Genomic DNA, 23,384 nt, shown 5'->3' with positions numbered 1-23,384 from the left:
TTACTTCAAATGTGCAAAATTCGTTTTCTAACATTTAAACTTACTTAAAAGCAATTTTCCTTAGTCTTCAATAATCAAAATCAACTATACATAAAATGTATTCAATTGTCAGAGAAAAGAAGAACAGTTTCAAAATGTGCCTACTACCATCAAAAATTTCAGGCCTTTTCTAGGTATCAAAATAAACCTGAATATTCCACTATTTAATTTATCTGGGGAAAAAACCCTACAGTTTGTAATTTTCATCAGTTCACAAATCAAGATGAATGCAAATTCACTTTTATGGTAGTTTACCATTAAGGCAGAGGTAATCAAAGTTACTTTTAAGGGAAAGGCAACATGTCAGTCTACCAATGTGATTTAGAAATTAAGTTCTGAGACACTTCTCACAACTGCTCCCCTAAGTCCACAAGCCTTCTTGCTCTCCAAGTGGTTTCTCTTATTTTACTGCAATTGTTTTATAATACTTCCTACTTATTGCTTCCACTGATAATTCATGGATGACCTGAAAAATTCATAACAACTTACAGGAAAATGCAAGTAACCTCAGTGTTACCAACTCATAACAACAGATGAGGTAAAGACACGTAAAGGTTAAAACCTAACTTATAAAGGAGTTGGGTCAAAAATTTATCTTTTAAATTGATACTGTGGAATTAATTCAAGGAATATTCTAAATATAACAATGTTGCATATGGCGGTCATGTTCCTATGCCAGCCTCATGAAAACTACTGACTCCAAGATATGTTCCTGGTCAAGGGCACCAGGGCTCCTCCAGAAGAGATACCAAAATGTCTTCAATCCTCTAGACAAATTCTAATATAAGCTGTTTTCCTTTGTTAGCACCCTCTCGATTCCCAATGCCTCCAATTCCTAAACTTCACATGATGTCATCCCAATCATAACGCTTAATAATCCTTTTCCCTAAGTTATTTTACACTCCTAAATTACTATACAAAGCCCCTATTGCCTCAGTATAGTTCATTTCAGGTAAGCGAAAGAAAGAAACCAACTAAACTGAAATAATTCACACTAAGATTTGCAATTTCCAACAACCATTCTAGTTTGCCCAAATAAATCTCTTATTGATAGACTTCCAAGTGGTGTTATAATAATACAGATTTGAGTCTATATTTATGGCCTCAAAAGATTTCTGCTTTTCATTTATTTCTCCTTATACTTTTGAACTCCCAGGTTCTTTAAAAGCTCCAACTCTGTACTCCAAATAGCAGCAATAGTAGACACTTCACTGAAAAAGAACCTCAGAAACAGGGGTTTATGTGAGTTATTTTTAAATCAGGAATTGCCTGTGTCTGAAATCATTACCTATATTCCAGATTCTATTCCTGAAGAGCTCCCATTCCAATTCAAATGCCTGTTATGGTACTACATTAAACACTAGACCTACCGCCAGCTGATATCCAATTGTGGGGGGTATATGAATAGACGGATGAAGGAACACTCAAGTACTGCATCAGAATAGTTCTATTTGTAAAAATAATAATTGAATCAATAGTATCTTTACTCAAAGGATATCATTTTCTAATAATCTTTTCCCTAAAATGGGCAGTCTTTAAAATTCTGACATAAAGTATAGGAAAAGAAATATAAATTCAATCTCCAGCTATGAACTATATATATAATCAAATCCTTTAGGCACCCAACATCATAGTCTTCACCTAGAAAATGTTACAATGCTACTTACACCTCACCAATAGCGATAGAAGTAGATATGACTGACACAAAAGTTCTTTATAAGAAGCAGAATCAATTAAGGTTATCAGTATTCTTTATTAAAAATGGTTAGCAATTAGCAGATTATTTCATTACTATTTTAAATATCTAAAGGTAAGAAATATAAATCAAAATTTCTAACACTTTTTGAGACATTATCCATTAACTATTACTTATTTGAAAGGCCACCTAAAAGATCTCTTATGAGTTACAAAATTTGCTGCTGACTTATATAGCAACTAAACCATCATATGCTAAGTAACAATAAATTCCAGAAATCTTGACCCTGGATTACTTTAAATAAAGACTCGAGTGATTATTTCATATATTCTTCCTTCAGGCTGGTCACTTTTCAAAAACAAAAATGTTTATATGAGGTCAGAGTTTTTATAATAAGCAGATAATCCACACACCAAATGTGCTTTGCAGATAAGCTACAGATATGATTTTCTTCCTAAAGAAGTTTAAACATCTAGACAGTCATATTTTAATTTTTTTTTTTGAGGAAAATAAGAGTATATTTTTCATCATTTCTCCTGCAAATGAAGCCATTCACAAACTACAGAGTAACAATCAAATGCTAATGATAAACATCTATCTTTACCACAGGAACCTCTCATAATCCTCAAAATCTTTTACAGTATGTTTTAGCTCAGTTTGCCAAAGGCAATGTGATGGTTTACGAACAATCAGAAACTGAGCTTACATGGTTTTTTGAAGTTAAACTTACAAAGCATTGTATCACTGCACAAAATTAATCTACAGCATAACTTCAGGGACAAGACAATTTCTACAGGTAGGTACTGGGCTTAGTCTCTTGGTGTCTGTATTCCACAGTCAGGGGTGGGGCATAGGCAGGGGTGCCGGGGGGAATCAAGTCACCTATTAAAAGCATTGATATACTAAGATTTGTAAAAAATAACAATAAAAAAATTTAAAATACTAATCAATAGAGATCCAAAATGTTAAGGCTGTGACTGAAATGAATGCATTAGCATGATAGGCAAGTTCAGATTAACTTAGGAACTAATAAACTAAATGGCAGATGCAATATGTTCTCTAATGTGACAATGTTTTATAATGACACTAAACTAAAAATTATATCTAATTTCAAAATAACTAAGTAGTAGGTAAGTATTACAAGTAGCAGATTTTTAAAAAATCAGTATGATAACAAGGAGCATCAAAAGTACTAGTTAAGCACTGTCTCACTTCTTAAGCTGGGAGAAAATACTAAGTTGTTTTTTATTACTTCATTTTATATGTTAAATAAATTCTCACATATTTCACAAGTTAAAAAATTCAACCCACATGAAAACATAAAATATAGTGTACACTGGGAACTAAAAAGGTAGATAGTTCAGATGATGCCCATTAAAATTAAGCAACCTCAAAAAAGCTACAAAATAGAAATCAAGAAAAACTAGATCTAAAATTAGGTTCCATAAATTAAACTTACATCATAATCTAAAATTTATACACTGTTAACTAACACCCCCTTATAAACTTTTGCTCATTTACACTAACAAATTAAAGTGACAGAAGAAAGTAAGTCTTCTTTTTCCATATAGCAATTTTAGAAATAGATTATCTAAAATTATAATACCTAAAGGAGTCAAACAAAAGGAAAATAGAAGTATCATGGGCTTGATGCCTAACACACAAGAAAAAACTCTTTTATTTCCAATAAGATGATTAACCAGCATTACAGAGAAAAAGCAATAATATGCTAACTGAGGATAAGTGAAATCCTAAAAACCCAGAACATTTATCGCTCCCCTCAAAAACCCTAGAAAACAGTCACAGTTTTAAAAAAAAAGGTGGGGGGGAGCAAGAAACACAAGACTTTAGAATATAATAATGCACCAAAATGATTAGTAAAATTATAGGGAAATGAACATTTGTGGAACACTTACTATGAGTGAGCCAACCACTCGGCTGAGACACTTTATAGACGTTGATACATTTGACTTCCTAACAGCTCTACAAGTAGGTAGTGTTACTTCCACTTCATCAACAGCGAGGGTCAGAAAGATTAACTGGCCTAAGGTCACAGTCTGTGAACTCTGGTCCCACATGAAAGTTCACCATGGCAAGATGCCACTCATTAAGGATCACTGAAATAGTTACAAGAAAATTACAGAGATGCAAGAACTCACATGTGTCTAAGTCTGATTTTAGCCCCTATACGTACTACTCTGCATCAACCATCCTAAAGATGAAAAAACAAGAGCTCATTAGCAGTAATTACTTTGTAAAAGGCATTTTAATTTAGAACAGAATACTCATTTTCCCCAAATGTTCATCTAGCAGAAAATTTTTGATTCAAGAATATTGTAACAGGTTGCTGTATTTTCACTTTACCAAAAAATTTTTAGACTGGGCACAGCAGCTCATGCCTGTAATCCCAGAACTTTGGGAGGCAGAGGCAGGTGGGTTGCTTGAGCCCAGGAGTTAGAGACCAGCCCAGACAACAGACAAAACCCCATCTCAACCCCAAAAAATAATAAACTTGGCTGGGTGTGGTGGCACAGTCTGTAGTCCCAGCTACTAGGGAGGCTAAGGTGGGAGGATCACCTGATTCTGGGAAGTCAAGGCTGCAGTGAGCCCTGATCATGCCACTGCGTTCCAGCCTGGGCAACAGAGTGAGACCCTGTCTCAAAAACAAAAAGAAAAAAAATATATATATTTAAGGCGACAGACTGAAAAGAAGGCAAAAACCAATAGCAGATGAGTCAATTTTGCATTAAAACCTTGGTCAAGGTAAAAGAACATGTGGGATTATAAACACGGGTCTTAGATTTTACTACTCCTATAGCATTTTATAAGTGGAATAACTGAAATATGTGTTAAAGACGCTAGAAACGTTATTTCTCAGGCAATTATGTGAAAAGAACTAGGAAGAAGGTTTAAGAACTAAAAGCTGAGCAGATTAAGTAAGTTTAGCCCCAAATTTTTGCTATCTCAAACAACCAACTCAGTATCTCTGGGACCACATCTGGGTTTAATAGACAAAATTAGGCACCGAGCATTTGGACACACCAACAAATAGCGGAAAACAGGAGGAAAATGCCTCATATGCACATTACCTGCAACAATACATAATGCACTGACAAATCATTTTTAAAACTGAAGGGGAGAAACAGAAGTTTCTAGAAGTAAGCTATCATCAGTAAGTGTAAAGTAATAGTACAGGTACCCTGTCACTAATTCAAAATATGTAAACTACCACTGATATTCTATTGTGCTTGCTGTCCTTTGTCTACCTTTACAATGTGAAAACATTTACAATGATTTGCACAGGTTTATATGACCTTCAAGTCTATCAACTATTTATGTATTCTCTTGAGTTTCGAGTTCCTCAAACATGAATTGTCAGACCACACAGCTTTTCGGGAACCTAACTCCCACTACTACAAAGTGACTGCTCTATCCAGTAAACAGTAGAAAATACCCCTATCATATGCAGACCTAAGTTCCAAAGGCTCATTCCTAAGACAGTTAGTTAAAAGCCTACACACTAAGAACTACTTTAGTACGTAGTATATTGAATTAAGTCAACTTTTATAAGGTGGGCTTATAAAAGTTTCAGGCCCAGAAGACCTCAATGAACTGAGCCTGAAAGTCAGTTACGCTTCACTGCACGGGATAACTTACCTTTAACGGGCACCGGTATAAATACTCTAAACCACTAAACCCCATAAATAATTACATAAAGTAAGTACCACTACCATTTCCATTGTCCAGCTGAGAAAACTAAGGCACAGAGAGGTGAAGTGAAGCCATCCCAAGTCACACACAACTAATAATACAGAGATATTCAAATCCAAGCAAACTGACTACAAAGTCACTGCTTTTCACCATATTAAACTGAATCTACCATTTCCCCTACTCAAAAAGGGAGAAAAGAGCAGGGAAGTCAGGGGAAAAAATCCTCTTCTCCTTTTTTGTATTCTTAGTCCTGGTAAATGGGTATCACCATCAGCTCAATAACCCAAGGGCAAAAACCATATTACCTTTGCACCAACCTAATAAAATTCCACCACCTGAAGTTTGGTGTTGGAATCTCTGCTTTTTAAAAAAAAAAAAAATTATCTTTATATCAACAATTTATATTTGCATCATCATTTTAGCAGATGCACAGTACTCCATCGCAAAAACGTAAATGCATTTTAAGCAAACACCTATTGGGGGTATGTGGCTTGTTCTAATTTTCACTAGCATGAATTTTAACCTTAGATCTTGCTTCTTCCCTCTGCTAACAGGAACTCTAAGAGCAAAGTGGTATGAAGAAAACGCCAAGAGCCATGAAGACAAATCTCTTTAACTGATATGCTTGCTTAAGGATGTTCTTTTATGTCACCTACACATAACGTGCTCAAACTTTCTATTATTCAAATCAATTCTAGATCTTAAGAGAAACTTTAAAGGGGTGGCTCAATGACCCTCTAGGTGCTCTGGGAATCAAAGTTGAGATCTAGCGCTTTGTGTCATTTATTGTAAGGTTTCCCTCACTAACCTGAACATCTAGGGTAATCTCATTTATGTATGTATTCCCTAAACCAAGCAGTATCTATCAGACAGAAGACATTTAGAAAGAATATGTGGAATCAGTAGCCTGCAAGCCTTCTCATAACTAGCTTATAAGAAATGTACTGGAAAACCCCTTGTTCTCTCCCTCCGTTCCGACAGTACCAACTTTTTGATACAGGATGTTCTGTAATACAATATATACATACATATATAATGTATACATAAAATGTTAATATATAATTGATTTGCATGAGCGCATGCATACATATATTTAGTTATATGTACTTTTATATGTATGTAATTATATATCATTTTGTAAACCATTCCTTTTAATTATCCTTGCATCTCAGAAATACAGAAAAATAACAAGGCACAGAAGATAATCAAAAACACACACTGTCATTATAGCTTACATTTTCTTCCAATGAGTCTATTGCTAAAAGTAGTAAAGTGAGTTCAGTTTTACTTACTTTCCCTCCCACACTTTTGCGGAGTTTACAGAGAAATGCTGCTCCCCCTTAAAAATTCTTAAAATTTATGCTCTTGTATTTTACAACACTAGTTATCTTCCAAATAATCCACATCTCTTTCACATTTAGCTCTAACCTCAGATGTAACCTCTGAGTGGTTCTATCCCCTGGCCACTCTACTCATTTCTCTATACATCTTTCTGCAAAAGAAATATTTTCAAAGGTTTACTCCAAACTAATACTTCAAACTCTCTTCTCTGCTCTAACTTCTCACTCAACATCCAATCTAACAAGCTGATGGGTGGCTGCCTACAGTGCCATATCCGTGCCTCCACTCTCTGTGCCTACAAGTCCTCATCACCTTCCTGCCCAACATGTTCTCCAGTCGAACGTCCCATCTCTATTCCCTGCACCACCATTCTTTCAGTAATTTTGTTACAAGCTGCTGACTTTGTCTATTCTAAATGGTCTTACTAAATCCTAACCATTTTCAAAGTCCCTCATGCCTTTCCATTCTTCTCCATGCTCACTTTAGTCACTTGATTCAAGTCCTTAATTCACCGTAAGTATTTCAAATGCCTCCTTGAATTACATCTCCTAGGCCTGATGGTTATGTCAGAAACTCCAGGAGAGATTCCCTAAACTAGATCAGACTCTACTCCCAAAAATCCTGATTCAGGAAGCCTGGACAAGGACCTAAGAATATGTGTTTTGTTTTAACAAGATGTTACAGATGAATCCTGGACCCAGCCAAGTTTGGGAACTACTGTGCTTAAAAATCTCTATCCCCTGCCCTAATTCATTGTACATAATCTGCTACACATACTTTTCTGAGACATAGGACTTTCAAGCTGGATTTAACCCCTTTATAATTTAGAAATATATGATCTTATCTTACTCCCCTGAACTCAGTTCAATGTGACATTCCATAAAATACATTTAAGCCCCTTCTGTATTAGTGCTTATTTCTTCGACCTAAAATTTGCCCCTTCTTGCCCACCCATCTTCAAGATTACCTCAATTTGCCTTCATCCCGTTGAATGTTACTGTAGCCTCTCCTCTTAACTTGCATATATTCCTGCTATATTCTGTTAATTATTTATGTTATATACTCACTCCAGTGGCATTATCTACTACTTGGGGGAAGTATCACTAGATCTCATATCTCTGTATCACAGTAGATGTTCAACAAACAGATTGGCATAGCGGAATAACAACAATGAAAATACTGCTTTCTGTAGAAAACGTGGGTTGTAAAGCAATATGCAGATTACATATATTTGTTTTTCAAAAAGAGAAAAAGTAGTTATGTGCAGGGAAATAAATGGTGGATTACATACAAAATGGAAACAGTAGTTATCTCAGAACAGAGAAACTGCAGGGAATTGTCATTCTTATCTGTATTTTCTAAATTTTCTAAAATGAATGTGTATTTTGTGATGAAATACAAACCTTAAACCTTAAACCTTAAAATTGCTATTCTGCAATTTTCTCAACCAATGGACATTCTATAAAAAGGACTGACACACTACCGTGTCAGTAGACATACTGTCATAATCCTAATACATATGACATTTGTTAATGTCAACATTTCTACATCTATACTTCAAATTCCATTGGACTCACTAAACTGAATATACAATTTTTGGGACCTGATTCATAGACTTGGCAAATCAATATACACGAGCATGCTATTACTCTACCTGTATTATAGGTGGGGTTTTGTTTGTTTGCTTGTTTTGGTTCGTCCTTTCAGTCAAAACTACAAACCTTCACGTAGTGTAACTGTCTTTTTTGGGTAGTGGGGGAACAGAGTCTCACTACGTCACCCAGGCTAGAGTGCAATGGTGTGATCTCAGCTCACTGCAACATCCGCTTCCTGGGTTCAAGCGATTCTCCTGCCTCAATCTCCTGAGTAGCTGGGATTATAGGCACCCACCACCATGCCTGGCTAATTTTTGCACTTTTAGTAGAGACAGGATTTCACCATGTTGACCAGGCTGGTCTCGAACTCCTGACTTCATGTTCCACCCATCTCAGACCCCCAAAGTGCTGGGATTACAGGTGTCAGCCACCACACCCAGACTTTTTTTTTTTTTTTTTAAAGACAGTCTCACTCTGTCACCCAGGCTGGAGTGCAGTGATGAAATCTCAGCTCGCTAAAAAACCTCCGCCTCCCAGGTTTAAGCAATTCTCATGCCTCAGCCTCCCTAGTAGCTGGGATTATAGGAGGGCACCACCATGCCCAGATAATTTTTTCTACTTTTAGCAGAGACAGAATTTCACTGTGATCATAGCCAGGTTGGTCTCAAACTCTTAGCCTTAAGTGATCCTTCTACCGCATCCTCCCTCCCAGAGTGCTGAGATTACAGGCGTGAACCACAGTGCCCGGTCAACTGTCTTCTACCTGTGTAAGTCCAAGAGACACACAATATAGGTGAGAAAACTGGAATGAACATCAAAATAGGTCAAGCATGGTGGCACTTACCAGTAATACCAGTTACTGGGGAGGCTAAGGTAGGAGGACTGCTTAAGCCCAGGAATCTGAGGTTTTAGTGACCTATGATCATGCCACTGCACTTTAGGCTGGGTGACAAAGTGAGACCGTCTCTAAATAAATAAATCTTGCGACTAAATGGTCTAGAAATACCTGTAAGACACCATCTTAACCACTCCTCTCCTTAAGCAGAATAAAATCCTAAATATAGTGAAAATTTACCCATTTCAAATAAGAATTGCCATGATAAACTATTCCAAGAGCTTCCAATCCCTAGTCACAAATTATCTCCTAAATTTCTCTATACCAACTTAAGTTCACACTGTTTTTTGCTACATTCTGAAGAAACAGAAAATAACTATATAGTCTACAAAACACTTAATAGCCAATAAAACACCCTTCACATGCACAAAGACTTATTCCTCAGTTTCTTCTCCAACTGAACATCAAGACTTTCCATTTATCTTCTCAAATCTTATTAACAAACCTCCGTAAATTGTTCTTGCTCAAATCTCATGCTTTCTCAATTTATGACCTCCACATCTGTACACAGTCTATTTAAACATGAGTCCTGGCAAATGTGATTGTTCCTATACTCTTCAAAATAAGTCTTTAAGTCCACAGATTCATGTTCCTTTTGTAGACCACTTTGCTTCATGTTCAATCCCTACTTTTAGAAATCCATTTCATAACAGAAAATACAAAATGTATATACAAAAGTTTATTAAAATATTATAAATAATAAAAATGTTCAACACAAAAAAAGGTAACAGACATGATATTGTGTGATCACTTGAATTCTTCTGAAAGCTTCACTACAGGAGAGGGAAAGTCATACCATTATATTAGGAAGGACCCAAAGCCTTTCCCAAAGCACAGTTTTAGAAGAGTAAAATACATAGAAAATGCTCAAAGAAAACACTGAAGATTATTCATAAGGAATGTCTTTGGATAATAAAATTCTGAGAAATTACTAATTTTTTAATACTTTTTTTTTTTGGTAAAGCATATGTCATTTATTAATGTAGTGAATAAGACAATACATTTATTTATTTTCTACTGCTAAAAGATCTCTGATTTTTTTTTTAAAGAAAGAAAGAAAAAAAGAATGAAGAAGAGGAGGAAAAAGGAAGAGAAAGAGAGAGAGAGAATAGGAGTACTGCTTTCTTGCCCAGGCTAGAACGCAATTTAGTAATGGGTATTGAAAACCTCTTTTATACCAATAATTATACTTAATGATGTAGTCAGGAAGGAATAAGGGAAGAAAATACCAAACAAACAGCCAACCAATATTTCATTTAAACCTATGAAATGCTATGCCATTACTGAGGAGTGATTTACTTCCAATTATGTAGTCACTTTTGGAATAGGTGTGAGGTGGTAATGTATGTTTTGTGTATTTGAAGTGGAGAGTTCTATAAATGTTTATTAAGTTTACTTGTTCCGGGTCTGAGTTCAAGTCCTGAATGTCCTTGTTAATTTTCTGTCTCGTTGATCTATAGAATCGTTAGCTCTTCTTGTTACATTGATCCTTTTGCCATTATGTAATGTCCTTCTTTGCCTCTTTTGATCTTTGTTGCTTTAAAGTCTACTTTATCAGAGGCGAGAATTGCATCTCCTGCTTTTTGTTTATTTGTTTATTTTTACTCTCTGTTTGGTTGGTAAATCTTCCTCCTTCTCTTTGTTTTGAGTCTTTGTGTATTTTTGCATGTAAGATGGGTCTGGATGCAGCATACCGATGGGTTTTGGCTTTTTATCCAATTAGAATATATATAAGTTTAATACTGGCATTTGATGCTAGCTGGCTGTTTTGCCCATTAGTTGATGTAAATTTTTCATTGTGTTAATGTTCTTTGCTTTTTGATATATTTTTGGAAAGGCTGATATTGGTTGTTCCTTTATATGTATAGTGCTTCTTTCAGAAGCTCTTGTAAAGCAGGCCTGGTGGTGGTGAACTCTCTAAGTACTTGTTTGTTCGCAAAAGATTTAATTTTTCCTTCGCTCATAAAGCTTAGTTTGGCTGGATAGGAAATTCTGGGTTGAAAGTTCTTTTCTTTAAGGATGTTAAATACTGGTCCCCACTCTTTTCTGGCTTGTAGGGTTTCTGCTGAGAGGTCTGCTGTAAGTCTGATAGATTTTCCTTTATGGGTAACCTGACCTTTCTCTCTGGCTGCCCTTAGTATTTTCTCCTTCATTTCAACCCTAATCAATCTGGCGATTATGTGCCTTGGGGTTGGTCTTCTTGAAGAATATTTATCTTTGTGGTGTTCTCTGTATTACCTGGAGTTGAATATTACCCTGCCTTGCTAGGTAGGTAAGTTTTCCTGAATGATATCCTGAAGAGTATTTTCCAACTTGGATTCATTCTCTTCATCACATTCAGGTACACCTATCAAACGTAAATTAGGTCTTTTCACATAGTCCCATATTTCCTGGAGGCTTTGCTCATTCCTTTTTATCCTTTTTTCTCCAATCTTGTCTTTTCCTTTCATTTCGCTGAGCTGGTCCTCGACTTCTGATATCCTTTCTTCTGCTTGATCAATTCGACTGTTTAAACTTGTGCATGCTTCGCGAAGTTCTCGTGTTGTGTTTTTCAGCTCCATCAATTCACTTATATTCCTCTCTAAATTGTCCATTCTCGTTAGCATTTCGTCAAACCTTTTCTCAAGGTTCTTAGTTTCTTTGCATTGGGTTAGAACGAGTTCTTTTAATTCACGGAAGTTTCTTATCACCCACATTTTGAAACCTGCTTCTGTAATTGGAACACACTCGTTCTCCATTAAGCCTTGTTCCGTTACTGATGAGGAATTGCGATCCCCTGTAGAGGGAGAGGCACTCTGATTTTGAGTATTCTCTGCCTTTTTAGGCTGCTTTCTTCCCTTCATTATATATTTATCCCTCTGTCGTCTTTGTAATTACCAACTTTCTAACTAGGTCTCTGAGCAGACGTCCAACTTTTTGATTCCCAGCGCCGAAATCTGAGCAATCCACTGCACCGGCCAAAACAGCGGTGTTAAGATTGATGGTGCTTTTCTGCCCGGGAATCTCCGGACTCTGCACCAAAAACTGCTGCTCTAAGGCGCCAGCAAAACTGCCGCGCCGGCCACGAGAGTCGCCCTGGCAACCCGTGGGGCTCCTCCGCTGGGAATCACTTGGTCCGTGAGTAACAAATATTCATCTGAAAGTGTGGTGTTCTCTCGTTCTCTGCGCTTTCACTGGGAGCTAAGTGCTCGAGCTGCTAGTGATCAGCCATCTTGGATCTCTCTCTGATACTTCTTAATGTATCACAATTTTTATAAATATAAGCATCTTTTACAAGGAAAAAAAATGGTCCAAGAAATTCAGCTTTCATCTTAACATTAAAAATTAAACAGTCCCTTCAACATGGACTCTAACTAGGGGCCACACTGAGTAACCACTAAGTACTTCCAATTTTTTAAACTCCAACAGAGGTTAAAAAGTTCACGACAATGGACAAATACCTTTATTTTTAACAATTAGTTAATATCCTGCTAGCTATCACCATCCAAAAATACCCAAAAAAGTGCTTAGCATCGCTTAATCTGGCATTCAAGGCCCTAAGGCACCTTACGAGCCAGCCTGCCCCAGCTGAACTCCTGGCTCCATCATTTATTGCACCCATAGAACTGCTGTATTATCAAAGACGTGGCACCTGTAAAGCATTTAAAACACTCCACAGCAAGTGATCAATGCACTGTTGCTTTTTACTGTTAAATTGTAAATTACTACTACCTCAACCTTTTCATTCTATCTCCTAGTACACATCTACACTCTAGTCACAATAGACAAAGTCCTACTACCCAAATACCACTCTCTTGCTAAGGCTACTCCATGGGTCTTCTTTATTCACCTCTGCCCGTAAATGGCACATCCAAACCCAATTCCAGTGCTGTCTCCCCCAGAAGTTCCCACCACACACTTATAGACGTGACCCTGGCACAGCAGTATTTATGCTACCATTACCACCCTATCCCACTCTACCTTGAATGGCAGGTAACTGTATGCATGTGGAAAAAGCCCTGTTCACCTCACCCTCCAGAAGGCTAAAAGTCCCAACTACCACAGACTGCCAATAAAGGAGTAAAAGAAACTCATAAGCATCAAACCAACTCATCTCCTAAAAAGTCCACTCTGGGTTGCAACTGAAACAAATGTTGAGTTAAAATTTGTAAATACTGAAGATGAGACAAGTAAGCACAGTTAAGTGATACTTGCAACCAAACAGTACAACAAATGCGTTTGCTGTCGTTTAGTTCTGTTACTGAATCCGACGCAAAGGACACAAAAGCTAGTAGTATTTTTGCTACAGAGAATGATTGTTCTATGTGCTGAGAAATAGTTTATAAAATTATCAACTCTCTATAGCTTAATCAGATAAATCCTGGGAACAGTTCTGGTTTATTTATTTCCTTTTACATGCTAAGCCTCTTTTCTAAAAGGAGTATTTTTAAATGTGGCATTATTTACACTGTAAGTGTTAGAAAGTCTGATGGGTAAAACACTGAGAACTACTGAAGCCAAGAGGATAGGGACATGAGAGCTCATTATAGTATTCTTTCCACTTCTGTATATGCTTGAAGTTTCTTGCAATTTAAAGTTTTTCAAAAAATTAAAGCAGGAGTATGTGAGAAGAGAGTCAGAAGTACAGTCATCTTCATACTACAAAATAAGTGAACTACTGGACAAAAGAAGCTAACTAAAAGAAATTTAAAGAATCAGTGACACTTTGTGACAAGAGAGCTTACATGCATACCATGACTGAGCAAAATATGTGGGGTTCTGTTTTTTATTTCTCTTTGGGGAAAGGGAAAGGGGTTAAAATAGCTTGGGAAACTATTATTCATGAAATGTTTTTAACTAAGTCACTAACAAAGATTTGCCTATGTAAGTTTTGATTTCTATAACCTTTTTTGAAGCATTCGTTGTGTTAACACAAATGTACAGCTGAAATGTGAAACTTCAGGGAGCTGGGGTAAAAATCCCTTTCAGACATCATCAGTCAGTTTTGAGGGATCGATACAGCTCAAACTTCCTAGTGCCAACCTGGGCAATAGATAGATTGCACTACCAGTCTGATCAGCTGACATTCTCCACAAATCTGAGGGAGAAAAACTGTATACTTTAGCAACTTCCCCCAAAATCTCTTCTTGCTACCCAAAGTTATAATTGACTTTTGTCTTCACATTTTTTAACATTATAAATAACACATTTTTCATGATATCTAAAATATGAATTATATAATTTAACACATAATATGTTATATTTAGAGCTAAGATGTCTTCGATTTCATTTAATTCAAATCAGTCCTTTACCAAATGTGGAAAGTGAAGTCTAGAGAATTTAAGGTTTGATTATAAAACCAAAAACAAAGATAAAATAATATTCAATTGCCATTTTAATTAAGCCTTCAAACTACTCTGTCACAGAAAAGCACAGGTTGAGCATCTATAATCCAATGATCTAAAACTGTAAATCTACTGAGCACAGATATGATGCCACTGCTGAAAAATTCCACGCCTGACCTCGTATAATGGGTTACAGCCACAGCTCAGCAAAAACGTTACTGTGTGCACAAAATCACGGAAAATACTGTATAAAATTACCTTCAGGCTGTCTGCATACAGTAAATAAAACATAAATGAATTTCATGTTTAGTCTTGGTTCCCATCCCCAACATATCTCACTACATATATGCAAATATTTCAAAATTCAAAACAGTTCTACTCCCAAGCACTTCAAATAAGGGATACTCAACCTATATGTGTAAGTATAACAACAATATGAGCACTTATATATAAATGGAGATGGACGGGAAAATGTCAAGAAGGAAAAAAAACAGCAAACTTTTACTAGTCAAGGCAATGGGCCTGGAGAGGTAGAGGGGTAGCAGTAGAGAAGAAAGTTATATCAAATAGTTGTAGATGATTATTTTTTTAAAAAAATCAAAATTATTTTAAATATCAACTCAAAAAGAATTTTTCTAAATACTGGCAATTAGGATATTAAAATTTTCATTAGTAAAAATCACTACTAAAGTAATATTTATACACATATATATATATGTATATATATATATATAATTATATGTATATATATATATATATATAATTATATGTGTGTATATATATATATATATATAATTTGTTTTCTGAGACAGAGTCTCGCTCTGTACCACAAGCTGGAGTGCAGTGGCATGATCTTAGCTCACTGTAATGTCTGCCTCCCAGGTTTGAGCAATTCCCATGCCTCAGCCACCCAAGTAGCTGGGATTACAGGCATGCACCACCACACCCAGCTAGTTTTTGTATTTTTAGTAGAGATGGGTTTTCACCATGTTCACCAGGCTGGTCTTGAACTCCTGATCTCAAGTGATCCGCCTGCCTCAGTCTCCCAAAGTGCTGGGATTACAGGCTTGAGCTACTGCAACCTGTCTCATCACTTTATATTTTCAAGAAGGTAGTGATGGTGTGTTGGTGGCTGGGGTCTGTAGTTGAAGAAAAGGGAAATTTTTCTATCTCTGGTAATGTCCTTATGGATATAAACCTCAGTTAACTGGAATAGCTATGGAATGTATGCTTCTGGTTAACTAAAACTTAATCAGTTAACACTCTGCAGTAACCATTACGGAAAATACTTCTGCCTTACAAAGTATGGTATGCCAGAGATAAGTGAGTGTTCTTTGACATTTGAGGCATTTCAAATACCTCATGTGTTGTACTGAATAACTATAACTGCATGTGGCCATAGAAGGGACAAAAAATGGCTAATACTGGGACATCCTCTGGAATTTTTAAGAAATAAATATATATATTATCCCTAAAAAAAAAAAAGGAATCATCATACATACATATGGGTACACTTCAATAACTTCAACAATGAGAACTTACTTATGTCTATTGATACAACTGAGAAACAAGTTTACATAACTGAACACACACAAATAACGATGCCATGACACTGGATGATGTCCAGCACTGGAGTGGTAGGGTGAGGCTTGCTGTCACTGTGCCTCCACTTCGTGGACCTCACAGTACAATGTAGGAAACAGACAAAAATCTCACTAATGAATGACTACACACACAAACACCACACCATGCTACAGTTATGAGGGAAAGTACAGATTGCTAAAAGAGAGAAACATTTAGATTTGAGAAAGGTCAAAAATAACCTTTCTGATATTTGGCCAGTGAGACCTGAATTTGTAGTCTTTCTATCCATAAGGCTTCCTAAGCTCATGATTCTTTTCAATCCTAGATCCATATTTTTAAAAAGTTATTGAGGAAGTTCAAAACTCCTGAGAAAGTAATAGGCGGGTAAGGATCTGGAAGTACTAAGGCTGTGCAGTCAAGACAACGAAAGACTGAAGCAGTCATGCATAGATGCCTTTAAATAATCAAGCAAGTCTCACAGAGGTGGGATGACTTGACTCGCTCCCTGTAGTTCAAGAAAACAGAACTAGGCCGGGCGCGGTGGCTCACGCCTGTAATCCCAGCACTTTGGGAGGCCGAGGTGGGTGGATCACGAGGTCGAGATCGAGACCATCCTGGTCAACATGGAGAAACCCTGTCTCTACTAAAATTACAAAACATTAGCTGGGCATGGTGGCGCGTGCCTGTAATCCCAGCTACTCAGGAGGCTGAGGCAGGAGAACTGCCTGAACCCAGGAGGCGGAGGTTGCGGTGAGCCGAGGTCGCGCCATTGCACTCCAGCCTGGGTAACAAGAGCGAAACTCCGTCTCAAAAAAAAAAAAGAAAACAGAACTAAAGCCAAGAATTAGGAAAAGGTTGCAGGAGAGTATGCAGAAAATAGATAAAAGAACAAAGACATCCAATAATGGGACAGCTGCTTTATAAACGGCAGCCCTCAGTCATTCCTGCAGAGCTTGGGACCCACAGCATCTGCCTGGGCCATGATTCCAACCCTAGGTGGGAAACAAGGTTCAACTGCTGTAGAGTCCTCTCAATGGGCCTCATCTTCACCCAAAGGCTGACATCACTAAAAAAATCATTTAAATATCTACCTAAAAGAAAACAGTCTCCACCACTCAGCTTGTTTTTTCACCCTTATATCCTGTACTTTCTGAGAATGTTCATGCCATAAGAGCAAAATTGTATTCTGGAATCATGAAGCTGGGTACTTGCTTATACCAAACCATTCTAAATCCATACATTCCACTTCACAATCCCACCCCAGCCATGCTCAACAGGAAACTAACTGTCTTAATCTTTTTATTTCTCCAAGCACCTACGAAGAAGCCTAACAGGTATTAAACAGTAATCCTCACATATCTTGCTTCTGTACAAGAGAATAACTGGTACTGACATTCCCAATTTAAACAACCATAAAACTGAAGAAAATACTTGAGACAACTGTTTCCTGACTATCAACAAATGGTAGCCCAAGACTGTGATCCCTGTAGGGTCATGAGTGTCCTGCTTGTCTGGGAACTATTTCCCAACATGGTGAAGGGAACTGGAATCTCAGCAAAGCATGGCAGACATGCTGAGATGTGAAGGTAAGTTTAAGAATTCAGGCAGCTAAAGGTGTGTGCCAGAGAGAAGGGAGCTGCACAGAAGGGGATCTCCAGAAGTCTGAATGCAGGGGAGCCATGAGGACCAAATGCACATGGGCCAGGTGAAACCACCTGAGCCACAGAATGATTACTTAAGAGGCTGAGAGCAGAACTAAAATGATAGACAATGAGCAGGTCTGGAAAATCTGGGGCCCTGCACAGCCGCAGAGAAGAAATCTCATTAACACCCTGTGACAGTTAATTTTATGTGTCAGCCTGTCTGGGCCACAGGCTGCCCACACATTTGGTCAAGCATTATTCTGGGTATGTGCATCTTATGACTGCTCAGCCTCCATAGTCACGTGAGTCAACTCCTTACAACAAATCAACTTATATTTATATATTTACTTATGGATATACACACACGTGTGTGTGTGTGTGTGTGTCCTATTGGTTCTGTGTCATTGGAGAACCCTAATTACACACCTGAACATTCCCTTCCTCCTTCAAGACTAAAAAGCACACTCTACCATACAGTCTACTCCAGGTCAGTCCTAATAATGTCTAAAACAAAATCCAAGTCATGACCTACCATATAAGAGAAGGTAAGGAATCACCTTGCAGTTACCTGAGGTAAATAAATTTTGCCTTAATAAAGTATAAAACCAAGCCTCCACAAGTTCAAGATGACAAAACAGACTCCAGAACAAAAATCAATCTTCTTAGGAGGAAAAAGTATTCATCAAAAATTAGGAGGCAAGCATGCTAGGCATGGTTTGAGAGGCAGGAGGCTGGTTTGAGGCAAGGGGCTCAACACCAGCCTGGTGAACATAGCAAGACCCCATCTGTACAAAGTGTGTGTGTGTATTTTTTTTTAATTAGCTGAGCACAGTGGTGCACACCTGTAGTCCCAGTTATTCAGGAGGCTGAAGCAGGAGGATCACTTAAGCCCAGCAGTATAAAGAGTAGTGAGCTATGACAGCGCCACTGCACTCTAGTCTGGGTGACAGAACAAGACCTTGTCTCTGTTGTTGCTTTTTAACACAAAAACAATTAGTAGGCAAACAAACAGAAAAATGTGATCAAATGAGGGGGAAAAAGGAGTCAATAAAACACCAACCCCATGTTAGAACAGATGTTAAATTTAGCAGCAAAAATTTTAAAGTAGCTATTTTATACAATCAAAGAATCGGAATTATGCTCAAAACCTTAAAGGAACACATGGTCTTTAATGTGTTAAAAGACACAGGGGATGGATCAGAAGAAAAGTAAAAACTATTAAAAAAAAAAAAAAAGAAAAAGAACAAAAAGAAAACTCTAAAACTGAGTAACATAATAACCAAAGGGAAAAATTTACTAGATGAATTTAACAGCATATTGAAGATGGTAGGAAAAAAAATCAGCAAACCTGGAAGACAGATCAACAGAAATTTTCTATTCTAGGCCAGGCACAGTGGCTCACACTTTCAATTCCAGCACTTTGGGAGGCGAAGGGGAGCAGATCACCTGAGCTCGGGAGTTCAAGACTAGCCTGGCCAACACGGTGAAATACAAAAATTAGTCAGGCACGGTGGTGGTACACATCTGTAACCCCAGCTACTTAGGAGGCTGAAGCAGAAGGATTGCTTGAACCTGGGAGGTGGAGGTTGCTGTGAGCCGAGATGGCATCACTGCACTCCAGCCTGGGCAATAGAGTGAGACTCTTGTTTAAAAAAAAAAAAAAAAGAAGGAAAAAAGAAAGAAAAGAAATTGTCTAATCTAAAGAAGAGAGAGAAAAAAGACTAAAGAAAACTGAATAGATCCTTAGTAACCTGTGGAACAGTATCAAGTTGTATAACACACATAAATAAAGTCACAGAAAAAAAAAGGGGACAAATATCTGAAGAAACTATAGCTTAAAATCTTTCAAATGATAACCATACCCAGGCACAGCAGAGTAAAACAGCTTAAACCAGAGAAAGAGAAAAATCTTGAAAGCAGCCAGAAGAAGAAAAGACTGGTATAAATAACCAGGGAATAAGGACAGTAATGACTGCTTACATCTCATCACAAACAATGGAAGCTAGAAGACAATGGAACAACATCATTAAAGTGCAAAAAGACAAGGAAGTATCAATTTAGAATTTCATATCCAGTGAAAATAACCTTCAAACTCAAGATTGAAATATAGACATTTAGAGATTAAAATTTTTAAGAAGGAAAAAAAAAGTGAGAGAAGCCCTTGCCAGCAGACCTGCAGAAGAAATGCTGAAGACTATTAAGACAGAAAACTGTTACCAAATGGAAACTAAGTCTTCATAAATATTTTTCCTTCTGATATTTATATTTAAAAACTGAGTTTTAAGGCCAGGCGCGGTGGCTCACGACTATAATCCCAGCACTTTGGGAGGCCGAGGCGGGTGGATCACGAGGTCAAGAGATCGAGACCATCCTGGTCAACATAGTGAAACTCCGTCTCTACTAAAAATACAAAAAATTAGCTGGGCATGGTGGCACGTGCCTGTAATCCCACCTACTCAGGAGGCTGAGGCAGGAGAATTGCCTGAACCCAGGAGGCGGAGGTTGCGGTGAGCCGAGATCGCACCATTGCACTCCAGCCTGGGTAACAAGAGCGAAACTCCGTCTCAAAAAAAAAAAAAACTGAGTTTTAAATAAAAATAAATTTTAGTTGTTTAAAATACTGCTTAAAGCAAAAATAATAAAATTGTATATAACGTATATTATAAGTAGGAGTAAAAATATGACAGCAATTGCACAAACGAATGGCAGATAAATCAATCTGATGTTTTTTATGGCTATTACATTTGGCAACTGGGGAATGGGAAGTGCGAAGTGAAAAGTGTACATGCGAAGCAGGAGTTGGAACAATATTGACTCTAAATATTTGAAAATGTGTAATGTGTATATCCCTCAAAATGTAGAACACCTTCCACAAAGTTCACGTGAAGAACAGCTTATACACAGCAATTACGAAAGCCACAAAGAACATTTCATTACAGAAGAGAAACCAAATTTCACACCAAAAGAACTAGAAACAGCAGGCATGGTGGCTCACGTCTGTAATCCCAGCGCTTTGGGAGGCCAAGACAGGTGGATCAACTGAGGTCAGGAGTTCAAGACCAGCCTGGCCAACATGGTGAAACCCGCCTCTACTAATAATACAAAAATCAGCTGGGCATGGTGGCACACACCTGTAATCCCAGCTACTTGGGAGGGTGAGACAGAAGAATGGCTTGAACCCAGGAGGCAAAGGCTGCAGTGAGCTGAGATCATGCTACTGCACTCCAGCTTGGGCAACAAGAGCAAAGCTCTGCCTCAGAAAACAAAAAAAAAAAGACCTAGAAGTAAAAGGACTATTTAAAAAACTTCAAAATATGTATCTTAGGGTGTAGAGAAACAAAAAGTATCTACTTTGTAAATGGTAAAAAACATGCAGATTCAAGAAAAAATATCAAATATTAAAATTATTACACACACACACATATGTTCATGATTGGCTTATGACTATAAAAACCTTTCATTGGCACCTAAGTGTGAACATCTTTTTTTTTTAAACACCATATATGCTCATATTTTACTCACAATGAGTTGTATTAGACCAGTCCAAAATTAACTGCCTAATATAGCACAATAAGAAAAATATACTCCAATTATAACCTATCATCATCAAGGTGGGCCCTAAATGCCATCACAAGTGTCCTAAGAGAGAGGCAGAGGGGCAATCTCACACAGAAAGACATGACCATCGAGGGAGAGGTTGGGGTGATGTGACCACAAGTCAAGTAATGCTGGCATCCACAAATCAAGAAGTACTGGCAGCCACTAGCAAGTGGCTCTCTCCTAAAGCCTCCTAAAGAGGCATAGCTCTGGCCCTGTCGACACCTTGATTTAGTCTCAATGATTCCGATATTGGACTTCTGGCCTCCAGAACTGTAAGAGAATAAATTTCTGTTGTTCTAAGTCACTAAATTTGTGATTGGTTACAGGGAACTAATACAAGGAGGTAAAAAAGTTTCCCAAATCTTCTTAAAACATATACATTCCACAAATGTCACCCATGAAAAATGTTCCAACCTCCATTTGTATTCTTAGATAATTCACATTCTTAGATGAAAACTGTGCTTAATCTATATCAACGTCTCATTTGGAATGATATGCAATCTTACTGCTTTTTCACGGGTACCTTCAAGCTTTAGAAAGACAGAACCAATAGAAGATACGTAATGTTAAATCTCCACACCTCTCATGGCCAGTGAAACCCAACACTGAGCTACCCAATCCTGAACAGTACTTGTCAAGAAAGTTCTCACATATTCTATTAAGAACAGTAAATGTTAAAATGCCACACCAAGACTGTCCTTGACATTAAAGTCCAAACTGTATTTCTTTTTTTCACTACTTTACCCCTAACATCTGGTACAATCTTTGTCAAATAAATCAACCTTTGTATTTCCTGTAAAGATCCCCTACTACAAACTCTGCAGGGTTCCCACACTCTTTCCCTGCCTGCATCCTCCAGATTGACAATGAACCCACAGATCTCTACCCCCAATTTCATAATGGGGTAGCAGCAATCACACTCTCGTCAAAACCAAGACAAACCAAATGTGCTGAAAAAGGAGAAAAAGTCCAATGGATCTGATAAAAAAGGAAAATCCACTTATTTGAATATGCTCACACACCCCAGATTTGACCCACCATTACCAACCACTTCTAAGTTTTAAAATGCTCTTTCCACTAAAGGGCTCTGCCTCTGTCTACTCACAAGACTGTTGGGATTGATTAAAGTGACTTTGTAGGGAGCATCCAACCCATGGTCTGCATAACCTTGACTTCAGGGAATGGGACACATCCTTCACTTATGCAAGTTTCTCTATCATTTTATTTGCCTACAAGGTCCTAATAAACGCACGTGCATGTTTTTTAAGAGATGAGGTCTTGCTATGGTCCTAGTAAACGCGCGCGCACGTGTGTGTGTGTGTGTGTTAAGAGATGAGGTCTTGCTATGTTCCCAGGCTGCTCTCAAACTTCAAGCAATCTTCCTGCCTCAGCCTCCCAAAGTTTGCTGAGACTACAGGCATGAGCCACTGTGCCCACTCTTTTACGGCACTTTTAAATTTATGAAATACAACTCATTTCATGCTCTCTGAATCCTGTGAGGTACAGGAGCCAGGTAGGTATTAATTATGCACTTTCGCATGTAAGGCAATTGAGGCACAGATAGCTAAGGTACTGGATCCCATACCACTGACAGCTGCATCACAATCACCCTGAGGGGCTTGTTAAAAATTCAGATTCAGAAAAATAACCATCAGAATCTCCAGAGGGTAAGGTCTGAAACTATATTTTGAATAAGGACCCCAGGCAATTCTGAAACATGGTCAAATATGGGTATTTAGAATAAGAATTTAGAGCCCAAGAGGCCTGGCAATATTTAAGCAGCAGCTTCCTTTTATTGGACTAGTCTACTGAAAACACTACGGGTTCCTGCTCTGGAAAAGAGAGATGTCACTTGTGACTAAATGTGTACTTAAGCACTCCTAAGAAACCAGAGTGTAGCGAAGTTCTAACTACACTTCACCGCCAAAGGCATCATCAGGAGTGGTTAGTTTTAGG

At 37.6% G+C, this 23,384-nt stretch overlaps 1 protein-coding gene across 4 annotated transcripts in view; it reads right to left on the bottom strand.

The window, feature by feature from the left end:
• DYRK1A (dual specificity tyrosine phosphorylation regulated kinase 1A) overlaps positions 1–23,384 on the bottom strand; it is a 146,141-nt gene that overhangs the window by 91,999 nt on the left and 30,758 nt on the right. The window contains exon 1 of one of the 4 annotated variants that reach the window (XM_064380148.1): positions 3,652–3,668. The exons of the other annotated variants lie outside the window; for them this stretch is intronic. The gene's annotated coding sequence lies outside the window, so the exon portion shown is untranslated. Of the gene's footprint in view, positions 1–3,651; positions 3,669–23,384 lie in introns of those variants that run through there. 4 annotated transcript variants of the gene reach the window in all.

This window comes from Aotus nancymaae, unplaced genomic scaffold, assembly GCF_030222135.1.
Source record: "Aotus nancymaae isolate 86718 unplaced genomic scaffold, 86718_ANA_hifiasm-v0.15.2.pri h1tg000022l_1, whole genome shotgun sequence".
Taxonomy (NCBI): Eukaryota; Metazoa; Chordata; class Mammalia; order Primates; family Aotidae; genus Aotus; species Aotus nancymaae.
The sequence above is the reverse complement of the archived record's forward strand: the minus strand, read 5'-3'. Positions and strand labels throughout refer to the sequence as shown.